The sequence below is a fragment of the Mustela putorius genome, unplaced genomic scaffold (assembly GCF_011764305.1).
Source record: "Mustela putorius furo isolate JIRA1106 unplaced genomic scaffold, ASM1176430v1.1 tig00000585_pilon_pilon_pilon, whole genome shotgun sequence".
Taxonomy (NCBI): Eukaryota; Metazoa; Chordata; class Mammalia; order Carnivora; family Mustelidae; genus Mustela; species Mustela putorius.
In genome coordinates this window covers 3040973-3067847 of record NW_025421424.1, presented here as the reverse complement: position 1 = coordinate 3067847, position 26875 = coordinate 3040973, and the positions used below count along the sequence as shown (strand labels likewise).

General features: G+C 43.8%; 1 protein-coding gene across 2 annotated transcripts in view; it reads right to left on the bottom strand.

The window, feature by feature from the left end:
- The window catches only part of TBX15 (T-box transcription factor 15), a 103192-nt gene that overhangs the window by 53001 nt on the left and 23316 nt on the right, over nt 1-26875 (bottom strand). The window contains exon 1 of one of the 2 annotated variants that reach the window (XM_004771051.3): nt 6169-6412. The exons of the other annotated variant lie outside the window; for it this stretch is intronic. The gene's annotated coding sequence lies outside the window, so the exon portion shown is untranslated. Of the gene's footprint in view, nt 1-6168; nt 6413-26875 lie in introns of those variants that run through there. 2 annotated transcript variants of the gene reach the window in all.

Genomic DNA, 26875 nt, shown 5'->3' with positions numbered 1-26875 from the left:
GACTTGAAATAGAAGTTCAATATGGGCACACAAAGAATTTAGGGGGATGGAATTTAAGTTACTGGGAATAGCACCAGTAAGGACTTGCCATTTTTAGAGAATTACAAGAAGACTGATATGGCCAGAGCTTAAAATACATAAGGGAAGGGGAGAGGTGAGATAAGACATAAAGGTGGGAAGTCAGGTTCAACTCAAACTCAACTAAATGACTATTTATTTGACATTTACTATGTGCCAGTCACTCTTCTAGATCCTTGAGACCTCAGGGGGGAGTAAAATCTCTGGCCACATGGAGTTTATATTCCAGGAGGAACTTGGGTGCCTAATATGGAGTTTAGACTTTGCTTTCTTTATACCAAAGTGTTTTTTAAGTGGAGGTGATGATAGTTTTGACTTCCTTCCTAAACTGTGAATTCCACAAGCTGAATTTAATGCTTTGTCACATCTTCTATATGAATGATATACAACAGCCCAGTTTCAGTGTGGGAGAGGGGTCACAGAAGACTACTGTAGTCAGATAAGAGATGCAGAATTTTCTGAGATTAGATGTACAGTGCCACTTCCATAAGCCTGGACTTTGGCTACTCCAAGGAAGAAACCAGTCTGAAACAAAGGAGAAAGACACAACCCAGATGATAATCAAACAATCATTTTTTCCTACCGATAACTGGAACATGACTATACTGAGTGATACTTCCTATCTGATACAGGTGGGGCAGCCATTCCTTGGTCTATTTCCTAAGTCCTGAAGTCTCCAAAACCAAGACTCCCACAGCCATCTAAGGGTTTCCATTCACACCAGGGCAGACATCAGAAGCTTATAACCCAGGCAGCACTTTCTGCACCAGGCTCAAGTAAACTCCTATTTCTAGAGGATCTCTGCAGTGGAAATTGGTTCTGGGATGTCAGATTTTATCAGGTAGCTTAGCAAAATTTGGTGATGAAATTTTTCATAGAGTAATTCTAAATATGGCAGAAGCGGAGCACTTGGCATGGACTCGAGTATGGACTGAGCCCAAATTTGATACCCAGTCCAGAGCGTCAATGGAATGAACTATAACCCAGGTTGGATTAAAGTAAAATTATGATGATAGCAAACATTCAAACAAGACTGTTAGATGACTTTGGTGATGGAATGAAGTTATCTGAGCTCTCCATGCCCTCCAAGTTCTATTTGGGAAAAGGGGGGAGGTAACCCGAAGCCTGCAATTCCCATGCCAATAAGCCAATTAAGGAGACAAAAAGCACATATCTCTCAGCTGCCTAAAGCACTCACCACCTGACAACCAGCATCTGTCTCAGTGACACACAGAACTAGAGGCAGGGACCCAAAGTCATCCCTGAGAACTCAGCCTTTTAAAGAGGCTTTGCAATGAAGTGGCAGCAGTAATTTCTGTATCTATTTCTTATTGACCAAAGGCTCAATGTCTTGAAAGGTTCAGCCTCTTACGCTCCAGCATACTTTGAAAGTGGAAGCAAAAAAGGAAGAGAAGTTATGAGCACTACACTAAATATTCCGCATACATTATCTCATGCAAATTTTCATAGAAAACCTTATGAAGTGGGGATTACTGTTGCCATTTTGTAAAGGAGTTAACTGGGGCTTGGTGAGACTGAGAGGCTTTCTCACATTATGTAACTAGTCATAGTGGGATTTGAGTCCTTCTGACACTAGAGTTGATGCTCTTCCCACTCAACACTCTTTCCTCATTTTCAGAACAAGTCCTGCAGAGCTGGGTGCTTCCCGCACTGAACTTGGAAATGCAGAGCTAACATTCAGATTGTTCAGTCAGGAGATAGATCCATGGGAACTAAAGCATTGTCAGTTCTTTGGGGAGAGGAGAAAATTCAAGCCAGAGTCAGACAGGAATTTTGCTCTCAGGAGCCAGGCAGTTGTGCTCAGGAACATCTGAGATATCTTCACTGACTTAATATTATTTAATAAGTAAGTACAAAAAACCACCTTTTGTTGTACTTCACTTCCTGTCCCCAGTCCCCCAGGGTAAAACATCCAAAGGTGACAGGTCACTGAAGATCAATGTCAATGTCAAGTCACTCTTTCACTCTAGCCTAGACCATAAGCAAAACATTAGAAGGTACTCAGAAAATGTTTGGACTTTGAGAAATGTATAATGACCGCAGTGAAAGATAAGAAAAGGCAGCTGAATTAGTTCCTACTTATGCAGAATTTGATTTATTTAGGCTTAACTCCGGTCACAGTTCATGGCCCAAGAGTTTTTGATAGTCCTAAATGGATATCTATACTTGAGGAGGATTCATCTGATCACATTGTATGTGAAAGCATTAGTAAACAATACAGTATGAAATTCACATATAAGATTATATGCCAGTGATGAAGTTAATAAATCAGGAAGACCAAGAAAAAATGAAGACAAGTATGGGTCTTGTGTTTCCTAGAACAGTCCTATATAGATATTTTATTTCATTCTTCCTATAAAATTAAAATTTTTGAGATTGACTTTTGGTTCAGAAAATACTCCTGATGGAAAGCACAGAAAATGCATAAACAAAAAAATTAAAAATTGGTCACAAGCCACATGGCAATATTCTATCTAAATACCTCTTACACCAGAGATCCTCCAAAAGTTGATCCTAATTGACTGGGTGGTCTTCAAGATTTACCAGTCAATTTTGAGCCAGCAGCTGTCAACACAGGCCCCTCCTTAAGGCTCTTGGCACATTTTCTGGGTGAAGTGACACATTAGTTCATCCCCAAGCCAGTGGTTGTTTGATCTTTGCAACCACAACTACTTCTAACCTCCCACCACCACCCTGACCATTGCTGTAGCACCATAAGTCATCTGCCATAGTGGTCTTTCATTTCCATGAAGTGAGAAGGAACCCTTCCCCCATAGGCCCTAGAAGAACTTGCCTTATACCTTGTTAGCATATTCTCATTGAGCACCAATAAAAGAACAAATACGTGCTAATACACAAAAAGGGAAGAAGTAAACAGCCAACAATAAGTGTAATTCAACTTCCAGAGACAGTGCCCTTGGAGATGGAGATCTGAAACATGTAAGTAGAATAGACATTTGAGCACAACCAGGGACACAAAATTCTCTTCAAATTATATGCAAAAGACCACCAGCTACACTAAGTTTAAAACCTAACGTATCATGCCAAACATAGAGAGTCATCTTGTTTAAAGACTGTAAGAGAGCTACATGGCTGGCAAATATATAACGACCTCCCCAATAATCTTCTAAATCCATCTGTTTGATAAATCACTTATTTATTCAGCAAATAATTGTTGATTAACTCACTGAGACCTACCAATGTGTAAGGTACTATGAGGGCAACAACACTGAATAAGATATGATCTATGTTCTCGGGAACTTACCACTTAGGAGACAGGAGGGGTCAATAATCTAATAAAAATAGATTAGTCAAAATCCAACATGGCACATAGCACACTGGGGTTTGGAATTTGGAATTCAAAAAACAAATTCTAAAGTTCACCTCTTCCCTTCCAACTGTCTAATCTCTACCAAGTCATTTAACCTCTTCAAGCCTAAGTTTTATCATTTGTAAAAGGAGGACATCATTAGTACCTACTGTGTGACTGTCTAACACAGCATGCATGTATGTGTATGTAAATACCTTATCAATAGTAAAACAGTAAAATGGATAGATAAAATGCTCATTTTCATGTTCATCTAAGAGAAACATCAACAAAATGCTATGGAAGTTTAGAGATGAGAAGACTCTCTTTCAGCCCAGGGGTCCTTTCTTGGCCTAATGAAAAGATGTCTGCAATAAAATGTCAGAAATGGGGGAAAGGGGCAGAAGAATCTCCCAGGAAAGGAGAACTTTATGGCAGAGGCACGGCAATAAAGTCTACCAGACAGGCTTAGAGAACAGCAATTAATTCAGAACACATCTGCATTATTCCTCTTATATCGTCAGTACCGGGGACAGTGCCTGGCACCTACTATGCACTTGACAGAATGTTGGTTCTGTTGAATAAATGAATGAATGAAATGCTGTATGTTTAGCAAGGCAAGAGAAGAGATATGACCAAAGAGCTGGGAAGTGTAGACTGAAGCCAGATGAAGAGACTTGCATGCTATTCATCTTCTGATCTTCCAGAGACCAATGTACCTGTGGTAATGAGGATCTTCATTGAATGCCATGTTCCCAATGAAATCTCAATGGGGTCACCTCCATATATAACCTAAATTATTGGCATCCCACCTATTTTTCCTTCAATGACTGTGGGTTGTGTTAAGCTGATTGGCAAGGTCTCACCTCAAGTTTTTCATAGGCTTCAAACGAGTTCAGTGAATTCAGTCATTTCTGTGTGTAGCACTCGCAGCCAAGCATCTGGAAAATTCTCAGATACTAACTCTCCTCCATAGCAACTTAAGAAGAGAAGGTGCCAGAGGTCATGAAGATAAAAATGGGGAAAAGAGTAAGGCCTTCAAGTGTTAGAGCTAGTGATGCTGACGGAGAAGTAAGGTGGCACACAAGCCCTCTCCTTCAGAAACAGGGTGACCCGTTTTTAGGAACACAATGACTTCTGCCCCCTCCACACCCCCATTCAGCTAGGGTCTGTGCTGTCTGCAGTAAAGCCAGGTTTCCAGAGATGCAGCCAGGAAGGGGATAAAGCACAGTCCTCTAGAATCACACAGACCCAGATGTATGACTTTGAGCAATCAACATAACCTTTCTAAGCCAATTTCCTCATCTAAAATAGAGATGCCAATAACTCTCAGTAAAGCCCCTGGCACACAGCAGGAGTATATTAAATGTTAGTTTCTTCTATCATGTGGAAAGGGGAGTGACCACAAGGGTTAGATCCTTCCCCAATATCTGAGACATCCTGTCCATATCTGAGAGAGAGAAAGAAGGTTTGTGTTCTTTCAAATAGAGAAAATCAAATCCTAATAAAGAAAATGTAAAATGTAGATCCCATGGTGAGAAAATAATTCAGGGCCTAGAGCAGAAACCATCAAAATTGAACGGTGTTAGAAGAAACGGTGGAAAGGCAGAAGGAAGGAAAGCAAAGAAATAGTGAAAATGTCAGCTAAGAAACCCTCCTTTTGTGTGGGTCTGCCTACTTGATGTTCCCCTGGTAGAATAGCATGCCATAGACCTTGCCATGCTATTAGACCTTGCCATGCTATTGAGAATGAAAATGACTAGGATGTAAAAGAAGAGACAACAGGGAATATCACTGGGGAAAGATGTATGCTGGACCTTCAGTAAGGAAATGGGGCTGGGGAAAAAAAGTCGAACCTTGACTTCCGTCAACCTTGGCTGGAGATGCAGTCCAAGGGCACTGTTCCATGAGAAAGGGCGACACATGAAGGAGCTGGGAGGCCACAGCATCCCCTGCTCCAAATCAACATCACTCACCCTCTGGCTCACCCTTTGGTAATGGCAAATGTAATTGACCCCACAATCACACTCAGGTGGCAGGAAAGATCTAGAGCTCAAGGGAGTCTCCCAGGGAGCATGGGGATAAGGTCTGAAAGCTGTGCACTCTAACCCTATCAGGGAGACTTAGCCAAGGTAACCTGCCCAGTGCCACCCACCCAGAAGTACCAGAGAGAAACAAAGGACCCCGGTCTTGGTCTGAAGCCTGAACCCATCCACTGTGCCACACTTTCTTCGGAAATCCTAAAGCCAAACACTTTGACAAGGGAAAAGAATCCAGTTGGGAGTATAAGGCAAGCGCTGAGAGTGAAATGCACACCTTGGATTAATCATGTTTGTGGCAGTGGCTTTATATTTACAATTCACTGACCCTCAGCCGGAGATGCTTACCAAACTTGGAATTCCATACTCACATCCCAGGGCTCCAGAACCCTCCCGAAAAACCCCCCTCCTGTCTTCTCCAGTCTTCTTTCTTCCTTCTAAGGCCCTCCTCAGAAAGGAATGAGTTGTCAAAGGATGCTCATTGTAGAGCAAATTTTTGGTAATGGCAAAGAAGAGGGTAGGGTAAGGTAAGGGCTTGCCTAACACTGTCCTCTACATGAAGGCTGACTTGGAAGGCTGATTTGGGAATCCCAATGTCAACACATTATTCCTAATTCCATTCCTGCCTCCCTGAGTAAGTCTGCTGGGATCACTTAGCTCCACTCGTTCTTCCACCAACACCTTGGCTCCAGCATGCCTCTGTTTTCCCCCAGGCCTACCTACCTTGATCAGAATGACTCTTGAAGAGACAGTGTCCTCCGAGTGTGTCAGCAATTCAGACACGGACAGCTTCTAAAATAGCTGCTGTGTGGCTGCCGGGTGTCTGCTGCTCTCCGAAGGAGCGGTGCTGTCACTGAGGTAGCAGGACTTCCTTGCCAAAGCTGCTCTCACCCTCCTCCCCATAAGGCTCTTCACTCCCTCTCCCTGTCCCAGCCCAGGAAGACTTGGAGCCCCAGGGCCGTGGCATTTAAGCACTGTCACAGTTCCCACTCAATCCCCATCGTGGTGCCAGCTCGGCATGTCATGATGACCCAGCCTGAACTGTATTTAGAAGCCTGGGGCATGGCACTGTGTTCTAGCCCATCTCAGAGTGACAGGAGATTTCCTGAGCACCTGGGCTTGGGATTCCCTCCAGAGGATGAGGGTCAAAAGGACTTTCCAAATGGTCTGTTTCCTTCTCATGAGGGTCCCCATCTGCTGGAGGCCCTTCTCAGAGACTCAATCTCTGTCAATGCTACCATTTCACCCTGTTGTAAAATCCAGCCTTTTTATAAAGCTTGTAAGACATGTTACAGGAAAGAGAGAATTGTGGGAAAATCTGTCAGAAAATAGGTTTAGTGGTCTGTCCATGGACTATTCTTACAAACATACATTTCCCTAGAATTATACCCCGGGGATGCACAGAATCTACCAGATGTTGCCAGTGAACAGGGAGAGACTGCCTAGGACTCTTAACTTCTTGGGGGACAGTACATAATAATTCACTTCATCTTCTTGGCAGCCTCTATGCCCATCTTGAAAGTAGCCTACTGGAGTCAAAAAAAAAAAAAAAATAGAAGTTATTCCTAGTTACTGGTTTAAAAAAAAAAAAAAAAAAAAAAACACCTTCTTTTATTTACACTTGAATGTAATCTCCACCCAGACAGGCAGACTGATAATTGAATAACACTAATTGGGTTGGCTGACAGTTTTGAGGGTTACTGCACATGGAGTGGGTCTAGTCCTCAGCTCCACTGGAGCACTGGAGAAAGAAAGGCTTTTTTCTCATTGACCCTCAACCCTCTGCACCAGTGTCCCTGACTAGAGTCCCATGGAGATACCCTGTCATTTAAAAGGCATCAGTGTTTGGCCTCTCCCCATTTCTGGGCAAGGACCCAACACTCAGAGAACGTGGTTTGGGGATCATGGCATCTAATCCATTCAAGGATTATTTTCCCCCCTACTGCTCAGATGGGTATGTTAATCATCACCTCCCTTTGTTCTGTAATAAATTCAGCCCTGGCTAATTCTGAGCCTCTTTGCATCACTGGAGTTTAAAGATGGCAGTTTTTGACAGGTCAGATATTTAGAATCAACAGACCACCAACCAATCAAAAATCTTAAGTAGTTTTAGGAACATGTGGAAGTAATTTTTTTCCCAGAATTCACAAGTCTGAATGATGAGATCTCATTGATGGCATTTGGGCTGTTGTACCTATTAAAATATTACTTTATATACCATATTCTATGTGTAATCAAAACTGATTTAACAGTGAAGGCAGATTTTCCTTATTATACCAAATATCACGTGTTATCAGATAAAAATTACAATGGAGTACACACTATGCACCATCTTTAAAAGAATTCATAAAAAATGAGATAAAATTACAAGTGTGTGTGAGGTCACCTGGCTGGCTCAGTCAGTGGAGCATGTGACTCTTAATCTCAGGGTCATGAGTTCAAGCCCCATGTTGAGCATAGAGCTTACTTAAAAATATATGTGTGTGTGTGTGTGTGTGTATACATTATATATATATATATATAAAAATATATGTATATGTATTTTTAAGTAAGCTCTATGCTTCACATATATGCATATATGAATGCACAATGACTACAGATGGAAAATACAAATGTTATAGACTACTTCACAGTATAACTTCACAGAAATCAGAATATTTTGTGTGACACTAGCTGTATACATACATTTTAATTATAACCATCTCAACTGCATGCAGTGAATCTTTTTATAAAGGAAAAATTGTTTTGTAAAATATTAATTTCTAATTTTTTCAAGGAAGAGGCTATTAACCTAATGTCAGTGGAAGGGCTTTGGGGTTTCATATGACCTAAAGTCATAGGCTAAATTTGTAAGAACTTGCATTTCTCTGGGAAGAGAATGTATGGTATTTATGGGATTCTCAAAGCAATCCATGACTTTAAAAGGATGAGGACCACTGGTTTGAGAGGCTTTCTCCAAGTGGGGAACATGTCTAATTTTTAAGTTCTTCTGCTGTAATGTAAAGCATTTCCCCTTCACCAGATATTTTCAGGAGAAATATTTAAAATACGACACAGAATACCAGCAGGGCATCTTCACAAAAACAAGTTCTTTGTCTCCCTCACAAAGACAAAGTGGTTGTGTTTCCCTGTGAGTGTTAAACTTTCTCTGTATGGTTCCTTATTTCTTATTTATCTGCATTTTAACCACATATACATGTATGTATAAATGTGTTTTTTTAATCATTTGGGAAGATAGAAGGAATTAAAAATTATCTTTAAGTGAAAGAAATGGGACTTTTTCTTCAGCCTTGCTGCTTTGACTCATTCATACCCCCTCGCTCTCCTTCCCCCTGCCCCTCAGAAAATCCTCAGTTGGCAAAGGAGGCCCAGGCTCACCAGGCCATTTCTCCTTCTGTGTGCTAAAACCACAGTAAGTTTGCTACTGTGGGACACACAGTCATCCCTCACCAGGGATGGGCTCCAGGTCAGTGGCTCCCATGCCTTAGAAGAAACCCTTCTCCCAATCTCTGCCCCCCACCCCCACCCCCCACCCTGTGTCCTCTAGGGCAATCCCGGCAGGAGGCAGCTCCTCAGGGAAGACTGGGCACAGTGAGTAGGTGACATTGCCTGCTGCAGGCCTGCCAAGGCTTTCCTAAAGGCCACAGCAACTGAGCCTGCCCACGAGAACATTTTGGTGAGCTCAGTTTGTTTGCTACTGAGAACTCTCTTGCCCTCAGAGTCTATTTTTACCATGCTGTGACGTGGAAGACTCCGCTGTCACAAAAGTGAATGATAAATAGAGTAAACTCTCCATTATCTGTCATTCTGTGGTGAAAGGGAACCCTGGATTCAGACCAGAAGGCGGGAGTTGGAGCCCTGGTTCTGACCTTGGTTATGACCTTAAGGAAGCCACTGTGTCCCACTGAGTGTCAGCTGAGGCATCTGTAGAAAGTGGATAAGGAATCCCACTGCTTATCCCACTTGATGAGTCCTCAGCAGGATGAAATCATGCGGATGAAAGCACTTTATCAATTACAATGTGCCTTCGAAATCTAGGTCATCAGCACCACATTTCATCATTTAACCTGCAGAGAATTCTCCCTGTGCTTGAAAGACCGTGGTAAACCCTCATTGATGTGTCCACACCGATTAAAAAATGGGAAACTGAGGCTCCGAAGCAAAAGCAAAATGTGACGTGAGGTCTGCTGCCTGGGAGCCTGCACTGTCTCCTCTCACTCCCCCAGGCCTCCCACACATTATGCACTTGACTTACTCTTGCTAAGCAACTACTTCCTGAAAACAGACTTGATGAGACTCCCTAGCTCCTTGAAGCAGGGATCTAGACAAAATGCCCTCCCCAGCATCTCATCCCATGACCTAGGATTCTGCTAGATCTGAGCAAGGTGCCTGGGTCCCTAATGGCGGGGTGGGGACTAGTGCCCATGTCTGCTGTCCAGTGGATCCTATCACATCATTGCCACTGTGGCCCCTGAGCTCCCACACTGGGCCATCGCCCTTGTGATAACCTCACAGCACGACAAGTTCTTGAACTATCAATGAGAGATCACGGTAGAGTGCTATGTAGGCACTTTACTATATTCTGATTCTCTGTTAATCAAAGCATACAGCGTCTCTTCACCGATCAAGGAAAACAGCCCGTCCCCTACCTAACACAGCACACAGGTAGTTTTCTTTAAATGATCAGATCACATTACACACTCTAGGAGATCTGCTCCATCACGGACCCCTTTATATGGCGATCACTAGGCTGTAGACCGTTATTATAGCCGAATCACTTTGTCATTATCAGTGACAGGAGGCTTTGTTCATTCCAATGACAAAATGTCTTGTGGATAGGCCCATGGGCTTCCCAGACCTGCAGCAGAACTGGCCTTCTGCTGCCTTAGTGTGAAATGAAGGCCAGTCCCAGCAAAACTCCAAGTATTCTGTAAAGTTACTGAGCTTTTTCAAAGTCCAACATTCCTGTCTCTCTTCTCTCTGGACTTCAGTGTAGCTCTTCTCTCAAAGCATACCTCACTTCTTTGCTCTAACGACTTGCTATTGTGGCTGGATTCAACAACGTTTACAAACTCTGCGAGGAAATACCTAAGGAAGGATGCTGCTATTGATTCTCATTCCTCAAAAGAACTTTCTGGAGCCTGCTGCTTGTTGCCAAAGAGGAAGTGACATCTCTTCCCTCCGGAAAGACCCTACTGAGATTTGAGCTGGGATTATGCATCTGGATTCAGTTCTCGCAAAACTATTTGTGGAGATGGATGTTCTGCTAACTCAGCCTTTAGAAGAAAGCATGTGATATGTTTCTTGTCCTGTTCTTAAACTAAACTACCTGTGAAAGTCTTCCTTCTTGTCATTTTTTATAATTTAATTATGAACCATGTGGTCCATGAAAAAAAAATACATCTCCTTAAGCAAGGAGGGAAAATGGGTTTTAACACATATGTCAACTGTGGTCACTTGATGGTGGCAGTCAGGAGCACAGAACTGAGGAGCGTGAGACTCCAGGTTCAAAGGGAAGAGCACCAGATTGATGAGCAATGTGTGCCAAGGGCACAGAAATAGGGGACAGCAGCCTATGTGTGACATACTCACTATTATATTTATTCCAAGGCTTCTACTAAAATGCTATCACACATGAATCAGCACACTGTCCCTCTTACCTGCTTTAGGGGAATAAAGGCTATCGTGCTATTGTTCATATTTTGTGCCATTCTTTCCAAGTAGACCAGGTCTTCTGGAGGCAGCAGATAGGCCACTAATCTCTATCCTCTAGCAATAAGGTCATCATGTTAGCAAAGTTCCTCTGCTCTGACACAGTTGTGGTTTTAATGGAGAACTAATGTCTTCATCAGTATCTGTGCTATTTCACACTTCATTTCCTTCCCCAGCTCTTGGATGAAAACCATCCGGTCCTGGTGATTTACTTTGTGAGAGTTTCTTTCAAGTTAGTTTCCTTCTCTAGGGATGCCATGCAAGCATTTTCAGAGCTCCAGCTGGGGAGCACCCAGCCTTGAAACATCAGTGGGTGATCAAGTCATTCAAGAAAGCCAAAGGCCTTGGCAGGCACCTAGCAGTGAGGTCCTTAGCCTCAGCCTTTGAGGCCGAGGGTAACAGAAGCAGCTGCTACATTTTCTGCCTCTCGGGCTGTACTGGTTCAATGTGGCAAGGTGGTCTAGACTGCTAGGACCCTGAACACTAGGAGCACACAGAAGGAAAACACAGGTGCTTTAAACTGAAACAGTTCAGGCCTTTCTCAGTGAGTTTCACAAAATCTCCAAACAACCTCGAGGCAAAAATGATCTTGAACTTCTTTTCTAGCCCTGTGGTTGCAGTAACCCACCCCCCCCAGCCCAGATTCTCTAAAACAGTCCTAATTTCCAGTATTCTATTCTGTGGCTCTTGACATATATTTGCATTTAAAATATACAGATAGGAGATGACATCCTAATAGCTGGCTTGAAAAACCATCCCTTAGCATGAGTACACAATAAAATTCTTAACTTTTAATTTGGCACATTCTGGCCAAATGGCACAACTGGCAGAAGTGGGTATGGAGGCTGAAGGAAAAAGTGGCACAACTTCCAAAAAAAAAAAAAAAAAATTTAAGGGCTGCTCTTCCAGGACAGAAACATAAAGCAGCGCTGGGCTGTAACAGTCACGCAGCTTTGGGGGTGCGGCATATGCGGCTGGTGAAGGACAGATTCCCGGACAGCCTCCTCGGGCAAGGCCATGCCTAACGTGCTCTCCATGGGGAGACGGCGACAAAGAAGGATTGAGGATGATGGACCCAAGGAGAAGCTGTCTAATGCAGAGCCAAGACCCACCAGCAAGAAGAGAACCTCCCACTGCATGTATCCTTGGGGCCTACATGATGTGGTCTCGTTTTTAAGGAGGCCAGAGCCGTGTTGGACCATTGAAGAATCTGCCACCTGCTGCGTTGGTCACTAATACCTTCCTTCAGAGCAAATTCCACAAAGAGCACCCGGCCCAAGGCCTTTCCAGAGAAGCCTGTCTAAACTGGCACAGGCCTGAGCTACCCGACATCTGCTGTGCTTTTGCTGCTGCTGTTTTGTGGCATTTTCAGGTTTTTTTTTTATATTGTTTTTTTTTTTTTAAAGACTGATACTCATATCTTGGTGACTCTGAGCCCGCCCTTCATCCTCCGAGAGGTAAGCATTAATCAGGAGACCACAGAGAGTTCACTATTATCAACAAGAGTAAGAATGAACAGCCTCAATTTCTCATGGCTTGCTGGCATGAAAGCATGGTGTGCTCCCTATTTCTCATTGGAGGACCAGGCAGGTCATTCTCAGTCTCAGCATGTGTGACCTTGGGTCTCTGCCAAAGGAGGCAGTCAAAACAGGAAAGCCAAGCATGTCACAGGGGCACTCTGAATGAGTGCTAGCATTTATGCCACCCAAAAAAGTAGCACCCATGAGCCATGTTCACACTACAACCAATGTAAATTTTTAAGAACAGATAAAAAATCATTACACTGTTCAGATGTCCTCTAGCTATGTACAATAAGGGTGGAATATTCCAGAAAGCAAATGACTAGGGGAGAAAAAAAAAAAAAGAACTACATCCCTAATGTCATAAAAGACCTAGTTTGGAATAAGTTTCCTTGATGGTAGAGAAATGAATCTCCTTGCTCAAAGGCTAGAAATGTCCAAATTCCAGCTGTCAGAAGATAACAAAAGCATGGGGAGGGAGTTTATGTCTCCACGGTAGGTGATACTGTCCCTGCCTAACTTGGTGTTCTACATTCTTCGTAGACCCTAACATTGACTAGAGTCCCCCACAGTGCTCACATTCAGTACCTCAGAATAAGAATCAGGGAGGTCTTGAGTAATGATAATACCAATCATTGGCTCCGAGCCTGGAGCAAATCTGTGGAATCCGAGGCCTGGTCCTCCCACTTTGGCTGGCAGGGTCTCCAAATGGCCCTTGAGCCCTCCTTGGCGGTCATTAAAGTTCACCTATGGCCACGCAGGTACAATTCTCTGCTCTGCCTCATGGCCTTGGTTGCAACACCCCATTGTTCCTGATCCCAGTGGGGAGCCTGAAGGTCACCACTGGCCTAGACCAAAACTGCTTTCTGCTCCCATCACTACCAGTTCCCACCACACACTCCAAAGTTTACCAGCTTGATGCCAATGCTTCCTATCCCTACGTGGGCCTTGATGCTTCACCAGACCTACAGGCCCTACAGGGTTCTCTGTTCTGTGCCATCCCTGCTGCACATGGGAGAGGGCCCCATCCCCAGCAGTGTCGGAAATCTGAACGGGACTCTCGAGCAGTGCCTTCAGATGATGTAAGTGTACTACAAGGAGCAAGTTTCTCTGTGCTTAAAACTAACCAGGTCCTCAGGCTGAAACCAAGACTCTCAGGTCTCAGATGGGCCCTTATGAAGAGACAACCTTGTTCAGCACTCCCTTTTATAAGCCTTGTTACAATCCTGGAGCCAACCAGCAGTTCCAGGTGTTGAATACCTCTGCCTCCCTGGCTGCCTGGCCTAACGTAGCTCTGAACACCTACAAATGCCCATCCTGGGTGCCCACGTGAAGAATGGCTGACCTTCCCAGCTGGGCTAGCCACAGGAGGCGCCACAGACAGAACCACAGTTACTGTTTAGCTCTGAGAAGGCTGATAAAGACTTTTTTCTTGCCCTAGAGCCCACCAAAAAAAAAAAAAAAAAAAACACAAAACAAAACCAGAAATCAAGGACTTCTTTTACCTGAAATTCTTTGTTTCAGAGTACCAAGCACAGGACACCACCAGGAAAAGACTCTGAGCACTTTAAGGAATGGTATATTTCCCAGCCACTTCCATCCACCCTCAGCTCAAGCATCTTAGAACAGCAGAGAAACAGAGAAAGCAGCCCCAAAAGGAGGCTGGGAGAAAAGGAGGCATTCCTTTGTTGTTGTTGTTGTTTTAAAAGTATATAGACCCAGACCTGACATTTTTCCACATAGCTAGCGACTGTTTTCTGGACTATTCTCTTTAAGACTGAGAGTGTTCTCTTGAACACTTGATTTTTGTGACAAAATTCATCAAGGCCACTGCTTCTAATTATAAAACACATTTTAAAATGCAGTTTCACTATTTCACGGTTCCCACAATAAGACTTCGGATGGTAACAGAAGATGCATGAGCAAAGCCGTGTGCCCATAATATGTATAAAGTTACACATATGGGAATTGTCTGAAACTCATGTCTTCCTAACTCAGCACTAATACCTTACACACAAGGCTGTTTCAAGTTTTTCTTTCTTTTTTTCTTTCCAATTTATTGACCTTCATGCTCAAGTAAGTCAACAATTCTCTCCATGAAATTTTTTCAATAAAACTTGGGATCTATTTTCCTGCCCCCTACAAAGGTAGACATTATTTCAGCAAATTTGGATTCACTCTAAGTAAACACTCTAAAAAGGCCAAGGAATGGTCTGTATTTGGAGTGGGAGTAGTCCTAACATCAACACTGTGGACTGTGTATAATGGCTTTGCCTACCTTTCCAAGTCTCAAACCAGGAAGCCCAAACAAAGCCTAGTGTCCTATCCCTCATGTCACATGACAGCCAGGTGATGACTGGGGGGAATACTAATCTTCCTGTGGACACCTGAAAAAGCCTCAATCTGATCAGCTACTTTCTAGTAGACTGTCAAAGCCTTCTTTTTCTCCAACCTGCCACCACATCAAACTGTAATTTGATGACTAAATGTCACAAATGGACAAAGTCAGATGAACCTTCAGGGACCAAGAAGTTCCCCTACTTGGCTTGCCAAAGCCGGATCAAAGGAAGCTTGGAGTGGGTGCAATATCACAGCCTTGGAACAGAGGTCAGCTATTTGGCCTTTTCCTGGCTTCCAATGACATTGAATACAACAGATAAATTAAGATCAAGGCGCACGGCAGTTCTAAAAGCACCAGCCTGTCCCCAGGAGATCCCAGGGGAGAGCCATCATCCACTGCAGGCCAGATCTTGTCGTCACTTGGAGGAATGCCTGTTAACATGGGGCTGGATTACGTACAACAATGTCTAATCAAAAGCCCTACAACATGATCACAGAAGGGGGCAAACTCATCAAGAGTACTCACTTGGCCAAGGAAGGGATCCTAATGCAGCCCAGGACAAAGTTGACGAAACTCCCTCTGCTCCCGCTCCTGATTAAGCATATGTGTGTGGAGAGGTGATTACCCAAAATAGCAAGAGAGCTCAAGCTCAAGTGCTTACGGGAAAACCTGACCCTTTTAACTTAAGGCAAGCATGGCCTACCAGCAAATCTCAAAGACAGGAAGTATTTCTGGGCTTAATAACTCAAGCTGATATTCATTTCAAGTTGGGGGATTTCCTTAATTCAACTGCTGGTTTCCAAAGTTGGTGTACACGGGCATCCCAGCTGTGAGGGCTGCATGAGGTGATCAGTCCGTATCCAGTAGAGCCCTGGAATTCTACCAGAACCTACCCCTACCATTTAGGGGGCAGAATCCCAAGCATCTCCTGGCTGGAAGAATTATGAGATGCCAAGCTTCAGGCTTCACTGGGCCCAAGAATATGGCCTAAGAAGGGAGCATAAAAAATGTAAACCATCTCTCCAGGAGCCATCTTCATGGGCAGCAGAGAAGTCACTTACATGTTTTCATCTGAGGATTGCCAGGAAGGCCTCTCTTGCTTTAGGTTTGCCTAGAGTTCAATGCTGAAGATCATCAAGGTCATAGTTCTATTTTTATTTAAAAGAGACTTTTCATTATACAGGTACCCCTTTCTTTTAAAAGGCCATCTGCTTTTTAAATAAGAAACAATGTGGTGGGGCACCTGGGTGGCTCAGTCATTAAGTGACTGCCTTTGGCTCAGGTCAAGATCCCAGGGTCCTGGGATTGAGGCCCACTTAGGGCTTCCTGCTCAGTGGGAAGACTGCTTTTCCCTCTCCCACTCCCCCTGCTTGTTTTTCCTCTCTTGCTGTATCTTCTATCAAATAAATAAATAAAATCTTAAAAAAAAAAAAAAAAAGGAACAATGTGGTTAAGAAAAAAAAAATGTTTAGGAAAAGTGAAGTCTGGAATTGCTATAGTGATTTTGCTTCAACAAAAGAACGTCTAGAACCACTCCAGGGCCACAAGTATAAGCTAACATACACACACACACACACACACACACACAAACTATAAATTTGCACAATTCAACAAATCTCATCACTGTATCTCCCATGTCACACATCATAAAATAGTTGCAGTTGTTTCAGAAAAACAATCAATGCATGAATAACTCCTATCCACATACAATAGGAGATGCCAATACAAACAATGCAGAGCTCCTGTCCCCAAGGCGTTTACAACCTTGAGTGTAGGCAGTATGGAGATATACAATTATTGGGCCAGGAAAAAACTTTGGCATGCTTTTCTGCTAGGTAATATCCTTTCTGCAAGTCTGGCAACATCACTCACAAGAGCTCAGAGCTTCCAGCTCTAGAACAATCAGGAGTGAATAAAGGCAGAGAATGTCATAAGGTCATGCTCTCCTACTTTAACTCCATTACCCTGCTCAAGGCTCAAAGGAATTCTTCTGCGTGGAAATTCAGTGAGACCCAAGACAGTTAAGGCAGCCTACTCTTCCCTATGTGCGTCTCACTGAGATTCATAGCCCAGGTTTAAAAGGTCATCTATGAAACAGTTCATCTTTCTAGGCAAGGCAAATGTGCAGAGTTCATCCAAGGTCTGCAAAGACTTCCTGTCCTATATGAGCTGTGGGGTCTTGCTGCCTTCTCCATCCGCTTCCATTAAGAGTTAGTACAGACTTACTGTTGGCACCCATGTAATACAGTGATGATTTATACACTTTCATGTGGCATTTGCCATGGCTTAATGGAGGCTCTTCTTGCCTTCCCAACTAGAATATAAACTACTTGGGAGCAGGGACCATATTTTATGCTCTAGAGAATCAACAAGAACTAATCATAGAACCAAACATCACTAGATATATTGAGTTAACTGGGGGGGGGGGTTAATTGCAGTTCTTAACAAACACACCCAAATAAAACAATTACCTAAATGAAAATGATACATCAATACACCTGTGCAAATCATACCCAGACCTGGAATGCTAAACCAAAGAAGAACAATAGAGTCAAAGAAGAAGACTAACAGATGACACCTTTTCATTGGAAATGCTGATGACACATAGAATATAGTGTCTAGTACAATGAACCTAATAAATAACATGGAATCCAACCTCTATCTTCATCTAGAATATCATCTCCAAAAAATAAAGTAGTTGATGTATTAAAATTTAATTATATTGTTCTAGGGTTGGAGCAGGAAAAGTGCAAGACAAGCCTGCAATATCATGTTGCATCAGAGAGTAAGAAATTGCTCAAAGAAAAATGGGAACACGTCAAAGCATACAAAGGCTAATTGGAAAAGACATCCACTGGCCAAATCAGGAGTGATCTGAGTATCAAAATAAATAAGAACAGGTTATAAACCTTTAAATGATATAGGAACCTAGGAGTCCATGAGTCCATTTAAATAAATAAATACATAAATACATAAATATTTTACTTAACTCACTAATAAAAAAGATTAGCTCTTCTTTGTACTAGAAGACCAGCTAATAAAAGCAGAAGGAAGGATGGAGATAAAAAGACAATCATCAATGGACTTCCAGTTTCCAGGCCAGCATATAAAGAGCTTTAAAGTCATCACTCCACCCTAACAGCAACTAAAAATCTGTGCAAACTGAAAGGTCAACAATTCCCCTGGAATATGTCAGAGAAACAAGATCACAGCACAAACCACTCCCCGCCCCACCCCCAGAACTGGAGATGGACAGGCAGATACTGAGACTCTTAACTTACTAGAACAGAAACCCAAAAGAACAAACCCCTACAGGAATGGTGTCAGGGTCAGAAAACCTGATTATAATGGACAAATTGCTAGAGGCTCGACCAGAACAAGTATGAGAGTTAGACACTCCAGGGGGCCTCGATCCTAGAGGGCTCCCACACTTGGGTGACTTTTACCTCCAGGAGCTCTGCCAGGAGCTCTTCATAGCAACTAGCAAAGAAAAATCTCCTCATGTTTGCAGTCTAGGGAGAAAAATATATTTTTCTGAAATATACCACAACATTCTTTCCTCAACAAGGCCCACCCTCAGAAGAAACTATTTTCCTGAGCCTAACCTACCTGGGGAAGGGAAGTGTCACAATTCTGGCCCCCCTCCAGCCATCCTGTCCCAACCACAGGGGAGAGAGGAGGAACCCGAGAGGACTGATGAAGTTCATGGTCCAGGAGCACAGGCTCACCTGTGCCCCAATCACAGGACACTACAGAATACTCCCCTTCTCCCACAGTGTCTGCTTGAACACCATAATGGAACTAAACTAAAAATCAATAGCTGAAAGAGAGCTGGAAAAATCCCCAAATCCTTGGGAAGTAAACAACATGCTTCCAAACAACATATAAATCAAAGAAGAAATCTCAAGAATATGTTTTTTAATACTCTGAACTAAACAAAAATGGAAAACAATCATCAGTGGGTGCTAAACAAATGGGTGAAAGTGTGATTAGGAACCAAACACAGAGTCTCAAAATAACTCTCTATAAATTATTTATTAATTTAAAAGAGAATAAACTAACTTTATGGTAGAGAGAACTGTCTGGCACTACCTGAACCAAGCAGCCAAAGGGAATATCACCAAGATGGCACAATCAACCCTATCATGGCCATTATTCCACAATATAGTCATCTATCAAACTATGACATTGTACACCTAAAATTTACACAATGTTATATGTCAGTGAAATCTCAATACAAATGGGAGGGGAAAAAAAGCAGCTGGGTGATGTCTTCTCAAAAAAAAAAAAAAAAGAAAGAAAGAAAAAAGGAAGTCAGCATCCCCAAAACTAGAATAAACCACTATCATGGGCTTTCAATATGGTAAACTGAGGATACATCATTCTGTGGTGTTCCAGCCAAAGACACATAACCTTGAATCTAAACATGAGAAGACATCAGACAAACCAAACTCAGGAACAGGCTACAAAGGAACTTTGCCCTTCAAAAACTAACAAGGTCAAGAAAGACAAGGAAAGTCTGAGGAACTATTCCAGATTAAAGGACATTAAAGGAATTTGACAACCAAAGTTGATGCAAGATGTTGGGTTAGATCTTGAATCCCGGAAAAAGGAACAGCTGTCATGAACATTAGGACCAATGGTGAAAACTGAATATGGACTGTGGGTTGTATAACAGATTGTATCAATGAATGAAGTCTCCTATTTACTAAGGAATGTTTCAGAAAACAATTATATATTTATATGTATCATATGTATATATATATGTGTGTACATGTATGTGTAGGTCTATGCTTATACGTATTGTGTGCATTCATACATGTGTTTGCTCATATCTATGTGTGTTCGTATATGTGTGCATGTATACACAAAGAGAAAGGGAAAACAAATGAGGCAAAATATAAACAATTAGTGAAGCTGAGTAAAGAGTATATGGACAATAATCCCTTGAATAGTTCCTATAACATTCCTGCAAATTTGATATTATGTCAAAATCAAAAGTTTAAAAAATATTTAATTTGCGGAAACTTTAAAAAAGATTTTGGAAAAAAAATCACATTATCCAAGAGCTAAAAATACACTTATAATCTTTAAAATTAGATTAACTCTGCAGACACACCAAAATTATGGAAGTTACAGCAGAAGTTTGCCTAATAAAGCTGAAGATTCAAGAATGGGTTCCCTGGTTCCTGACTATATCCATTCATGTGAGAAATTTTTAAAATGAGATTTGACTGGGGCCCGTGGGTGGCTCAGTTGGTTAAGCCTCTGCCTTTGGTTCAGGTCATGATTGGTGTCCTGGTATCCAGTCCTGCATTGGGCTCCCTTCTCATTGGGCAATATGCTTCTCCCTTTCCCTCTGCACGCCCCCCCCCCATGCTCTGTCTCTGTCTTTCTCTCAAATAAATAAATAAAATCTTTTTAAAATTTATATTTGATTACAGAACATTACATTTAACTAACTATTGCAGTATTGGATGAAATGCAAAGTCCTAGGGAACAACAGAAATAATTAAGTGTTGAAAATGCAACTCTACCCTTGACAGTAATCAAGGAAGAAAAAGAAAATGAAGAATTTGGTCAGCACTGGACCAATCCAATGAGTGATCAGCCTTTAGCTCAGGGTGATGCCTTGACACAATGCCCCTTCCCCAGATCCAGGTGTTGGAGTTTCCCTAGAGCAGGGCCAGGACAAGGATGAGGTGAGTAAGGCAACATTGAAGGTAGCACCGAAAACTCTGTAATCAAAATACACAATATTTTAATGCGATATTTTTAAAAATAAAAATTAATACAAAAATCAGTGATGAACAAAATATCCAAATATTAAATAAAGACAGTGTTATGGACTGAATGTTTGTGTCCCCTATAATTTGTATGCTCATGCTTTAACCCCCTATGTGATGGTATTTGGAAATGGGGACTTGGAAAAATAATTAGAGCTAGAGGAGGTCATGAGGATGGGGCCCCCATAATGGGATTAGTGCCCTTTTAGGAAGAGACACCAGAGTGCACGCTCTCACTGGTATGCATGCTCTGTCTCTCTCTCTCCCTCTATTTCCACCATATGCAGACACGGGGAAAGGGCAGCCAACTGCAAGCCAGGAAGAGAGCTGTCACCAGAAACTGACTCTGCTGGACCTTGATCTTGGACTTCAGCCTTCCAAACTGAGGGAAATAAATGTCTGTCGTTTAGGCCGCCCCGTCTGCACTCTGTTGTGGCAACCCGAGTTGACTAAGACAGACAGGATCGGTACTACGGTCGCTTCAAGATTTTGATATTTAGCTCACCATGGATTTTTTCACATTAAACTTGATTAATTTAATATTGCACTTAAACATTACTTACCTGGATAGCGAGGTAAGCACTGCCTCACCCGAGCACTGGCCCTGCCCTGGAAAACACAGTCTAGGGCTGAACACTGTTTCCCTCTCAATATCCTCACATATTGCCAGCAGCCTGCCCTCCCGCAGCAGAGTAGCCAAATCCCCACGGTTCCTGGCCTGTGTTCTACCAATGTCTTGCCTTGTTAGGCAATATTGAGGTGCTCACCAACTCCCTGCCAATTCCACCTGGCCAGCCCTGCCTCATCTGCTTTCCAATGGCCTGGTTCCAAAGAAGGGAAATATTAAACAGATGTCTCTTCACGGGGCAGGGGTGGGGGGAGGGGCAAGATAGAGGTTGGAGCAGTAAGTGAAATGGCAGGTTGGGGGCGGGGGGAGTCGAAGACAGGGCTAAGTGGCCAGGTATTACTCATACTGCTTAACAGGGAGGCTCGCTCAGAGAAGAGACATCCTCCCAGTCATCTTCCCTTAGACATATACACATAATGGGAAAGTAAATGCAGGTTCTGGTAACTTCCCTGGAGGGAGAAGGTAGGGATGAAGAAGAGAGGGGAGGTGGGGCGGATGAAGGAAGGGTCCACACCAGGAGCGGGACTGGGGCTTCCCGTATTTATCTCACGGAGTCCTCCCACCTCAGAGTGCTGGGCTGGAAAGGAGTCCCTCTGCCCCACTGCCAGAAAGCTTTCAGGCGCCTGAGAGCCTGTATTTATAGACATCTGCGCGAGAGACCATCAGCTCTCCCTGCCGGAAGGCAGGAAGCTGTGGTCTGCCAGGTGCACTCCTGCATCGGAACATGAAATGTACGAGGTGTCTCGGGCTGGTGCCTGAGAGATGATGGTCCTTGATATTTCCAGAACCTGACCTCTGTCAGCACGGGAGGGGCTCCAGTCTCTGTAGCTGGAAAACACGCCGTCGGTGCCAAGCTGGGCTGAGCCCTCCCTGGAGTTACCGTGGCGGCCGTACCTGTTTGATTGCTGTGTGTTTTACCCATCTCCTAAAATCGCCCTGCCACCCTGAGCACTAGCAAAAGGCAGAGCTGCGCTCTGCAGAACCGTGTCAGTCCTCCACCAGGCTCCTAATTCATCATCCTCAAATAGAGAATGAACTCAGTTCAGGGTGCCACCAGAGCTACCTCCAGCCCAAGTGAGAAAGAGATGAACTCTGACTTCAAAACCAGAATAAACACGTGTCTGCAACAAATTCAACATTTCCAAAAACACTGTGATTAAGACTTGAGTTAGGAGCCAATTTCTCCTCCTTGTAGGAGAAACACCTGGAATATATTGCCTCGGGGTAGAACAGAGAGGCATGTTTCCCGTGGCTTCCCAGAGAGGAGAATTCCGTGGAGGAGACCAGCTTTCTCTGCCTCTCTCCTGCACTCTAAAAGGAGACCCAGCAACTCCTAGATCATCAAGCCAACTGCAGCCCTGCAGGCCAGCTGAGGAGTCCCTGGAGCAAAACAAAACTTGGAGAGAGAAAGAAAAATAAAGAAGAGAAAGCAGGAAGGCAGAGCAAGGGAGCGGAGCATCTGGCAGGAGCTAGAGGGTCTGAGTGAGGCTGGATGAGGGGACCCCTCCGCTATTTCTGCCTCTGCTTTTGGCGGCCTCTCCTTCTTGCTGTTTATGGGCCTGACGTGACTTTCTGCCCAAGTACACCCCGTAGGCCTGCACTGCAAAACTTGCCACCTTCCATACAGTCTGAGTTCCATCTGATTCACGCCAGGAAGCTCTGGTTTCAGGACTCCAGGACATTCTTGCAACTGGACAGAAGCAACAATGCAAATCAGAGGCCAAGAACATCTGTAGCTCCTCACCGCACTTGCCACCAGTCAGTTCCCCCATCTAACCTTAGAGGTGACTGACTTGGGTGACCAGATTCAGTGACGGAGCTCCTCCAGGTTTTGGTATAGGCAGCTACCAGCTTCCCAAGACCCCCAAAAGAGGGAGCCGGGTCCAAAAAGCACAGAGTTTGTACAGCAGCACAGGGTAACCAGGAGCCCAAATTGTAGAATGAAGGGAAGGACCTCGGGAACACAGGCCAGGGCAGGAAGCACAGGGCTGTAATTTACAGGACGTGACACAGTCCCCCCCAAGCAGGCTAGTGTTCCCTCAGGATCAGGCCTTCATGTTCCAAAGCTGAGCAGGCATGAGGAAACGGGGACCAGTGGCCACTCTGACTCAATCAAATGTTTGCTAGGCATCGCTCTGAAGGGGGGAGGGCCGGCTGGAACCGAAGTCTGGTCCACACAGCAGTGCAATTTAATCATCCTGGGCTTGGTCCAACTCATCCTGTCAGTGTGAGGGAGGAACAATTTGTTACCGCTGCTGTCATGGGCACTGGGTAGCCGTAGCCAGAGACCTGCAGGCAGCAGGCCCAGCAGAGGCAGGAGCAGAAGAAGGGGGGTCGCAGTGGTATCGGCTGTGGGGGCGGCAGAGAGCAGAGGCTCCAGCAGACATAGGGAATTCACACAAGGTCCTCCTTCATCCAGGCTCTGCTTCTGGGACACCTGGAGGGAATCGAGCAACTAGGAGTGACGTCTCCGCTCCTTCCCAGCCCAGGCCGGGTCAGGTGCCCCTGCTCTGTGCACCCACACACTCAGCACACACTCCGTGGGAGCGCTTATCACCTGGGTTCCATTTCTCTGTTGACGTACGTCTTCTTGGGAGTGGGGACTGTGTTTATCTGTCTTTCTGCCTCCTGGCACCCAGGAGTCTGGCTGCAAGGTTCACGATTGACTGAATGAACAAGCATTGTGACAACAGTGTGATCGGTCGGTCCCCTCTGCTGACCTGGGGGGAGCCGCTGTGCACTCTCAGCGTTTCCTAGCAGAGAGTTGGGATGAGGCGGCCATCTTTTCTAGGACAAAGGAGGGTGACTCAGGCTGTGTCTGTCCCTGCCACGCAGACCGACCTGTCCTGACTCAGCTCTGATCTCCCCATGCTTCTTTTTCCCCATCCGACGCTTTATCATCTGATTTGCTACCATCACACGGATCCTCCTCAGGCACAGTTCTGATGACCTGCTAACATTAAGGGATCACTAAACTACGAACGACTTTGTGTAATTCTTAAAACAAACCTTTACGGGTAAGGAAACAGAAGTAAGGGGAAGTTAAGCCACCTGCCCGGAGTTTTCAGAGCCAGTCAAGGATGGACACAGTCACAACTGAAACCCAGTCTAAGCTCGTCACCATTCTCCTCAAAATCTTGCAGGAATTCCAAACACCTAGTCATTTATTCTTTGTGCCTACATTTTAAAGACCTTGGGCAGCGACTGTTCCTTACTCATCTGCACACTGTAAGTGTTCAATAAATACTTGTTGAATTTAGCTGAATGAACTATTTGTCTTAGGACTCCTGTAAAAACCACCTGAAGAGCTCATGCATAGCACAAGGATCGAATAAGCACCATGCATCATGACCACTCACAGCCATTCTTTGGGCAGAGGGAGGATAGTCGTGCAGGCATCTTACCCTGGGTCCCCCTCCAGGCTTTTCCAGGGGTCCCAATTCTTTCCTACTACAGGAAGGGATAAACACCCTTCGTATATTTCCTCTCACTCCCAACTGCAAGGAAAACAGTAACACTAATTAGTTGTAACAGGGTGTTCATTTCACACAGTTCTCAGCAGGCTGCCCTGCTGTTCTTTGAAATGGTCTGGAAACAGCCTTGATTTTAAACATCTGAAGATAATTGAACCAAAGTTGCACCCAGAAGCCCTGAGTGACATGCCTTTTATTCTCTCTCTCACTAACAAGAAATGTTTGCTGCCATTTCTTATTTACTCAACACCTTGAAAGCCTCCGGCACTGAACACTTGCACTCCAGGATCCTAAAAGAATAAGTTAAAGTAATGATTGGTAGTAAATGGAGGAGCAGGGAAGCCTGAGAAATTAAACAAAACCCTATGCCTCTTTAAAAGGAAGAAGGAATTGCCCTATAGACCTATAAAGTTAAGTTCTGTACCTGGAAAAAAATGGGAAGTTGTGGGGGGAGAGAGCTGAAGAGAATTTATGACAAGATCAATTTGCAAACATTTTTCAAAGACAAGGATATTAGTTAGTGAAGATGGAAACATTTTCTAATATATTGTTGGCAAGTGGGTGGGAAAGCAGGTTGTCATACCCTGTGGGTAGAAGTGTAAATTGCACCTTTTGGGTGAGGGCAATTTTGGAACACCTATCAAAATGTAAAATGCGGTAGCTTCAAGTATACAAGTCTACTTCTAGAATTTATTCTATAAATACTATCACAAGGGTAACCCAAAATAACGAGGGAGCTATTTCTATAGAAGCAAATGACTGAAAACAACCTAAAAGTCCATTGACATAGGTTTGATAAAACCTATGCTAGCCCCACAAAATGGAATACTATGTGTCCTTTAAAACAGCAGGGAGAGGAACTCCTAAGTATGTCCATTTAATGTTTGGTAGTATAACAATTCAAAATCAAAGTCATAAGGTCAAAGTTATGTGCATTATGCCACACTTAGTGTTTTAATTTTAAAGGCTTGTGTACTTGCATATGTATGTACTTATACAAAATGATTCATACATGTCACTCCTACAATGACTCGTATACCTCCTGCATCTATCTGAAATGAGCCAAAAGACGCTCGTAATGGTGACAGGTCCTAGGATCATAAACTAGGGAACCAGGGATGGCAGTTTACTTTTCACTTTATGCTTTAATTACCTTTTGTGCTACTAGTACTGTTTAAAATAGGTACAGATAATTGGAGCGTTTTTCTTTTTTTAATTTATAAGCAAAAAAGGAGAGTCAATAACAACTGTCACAGCCAGTTAGAGAATGGAATCTTACAGCTCAGCAAGATCAGACACAGATCCTAATACTTTAAGAGGAAAAGAAGAATGGACCTATCCTGTGATTTTGAGGCTTTGATTCCAGTCTTCGCAGGGGAAACCCTCAAAGACACTTGCGAAGCAGACAGCGATTCAACAGGTATAGAGGTAATGAGTCAACAAGCCCCACCCCCAGAAGGAGGGACCTGACAATCTCGGTCCTTCAGCAGGGATTTAACAAACAGCGCAGAGCAAGTGCTCTTGGGTCTACTGGGCAGCCGCAGAGGAAACATACAAGTAGACATTTTGGGCCAGAAACACTGGCTCCTCAAAAAGAGTGAAGGAAACTCTCCACGTCGCTAACGCCTGCCAAAGGCATAGCCCTCAGCTAGACCTCTGCAGCACTCGAGGAAATCCCACTGCACACACTCCGATGCCCTCACAGTATACAGCCCTATTCCGCCTGCTTCCGGAACAACCTCTCACCTCCCACCCCACTCTGGTGTAAGGGAAGCACGGTGGACTGAGGCTGGTGGGGCACGATGTTCACGAGAAATCCACAGGCCTCTCCCGGAGCTCTACTCATCCTTGGCTATTTGGGGCAACTTGTCTTCATCTGCTGTCCCACCCCTAGAATAAGATGACTGGTAGCTCCATCCCTTGTGGTTTTGAGAGAATCAAAAGAGAGTAACATAAATTTTCAGACTAGA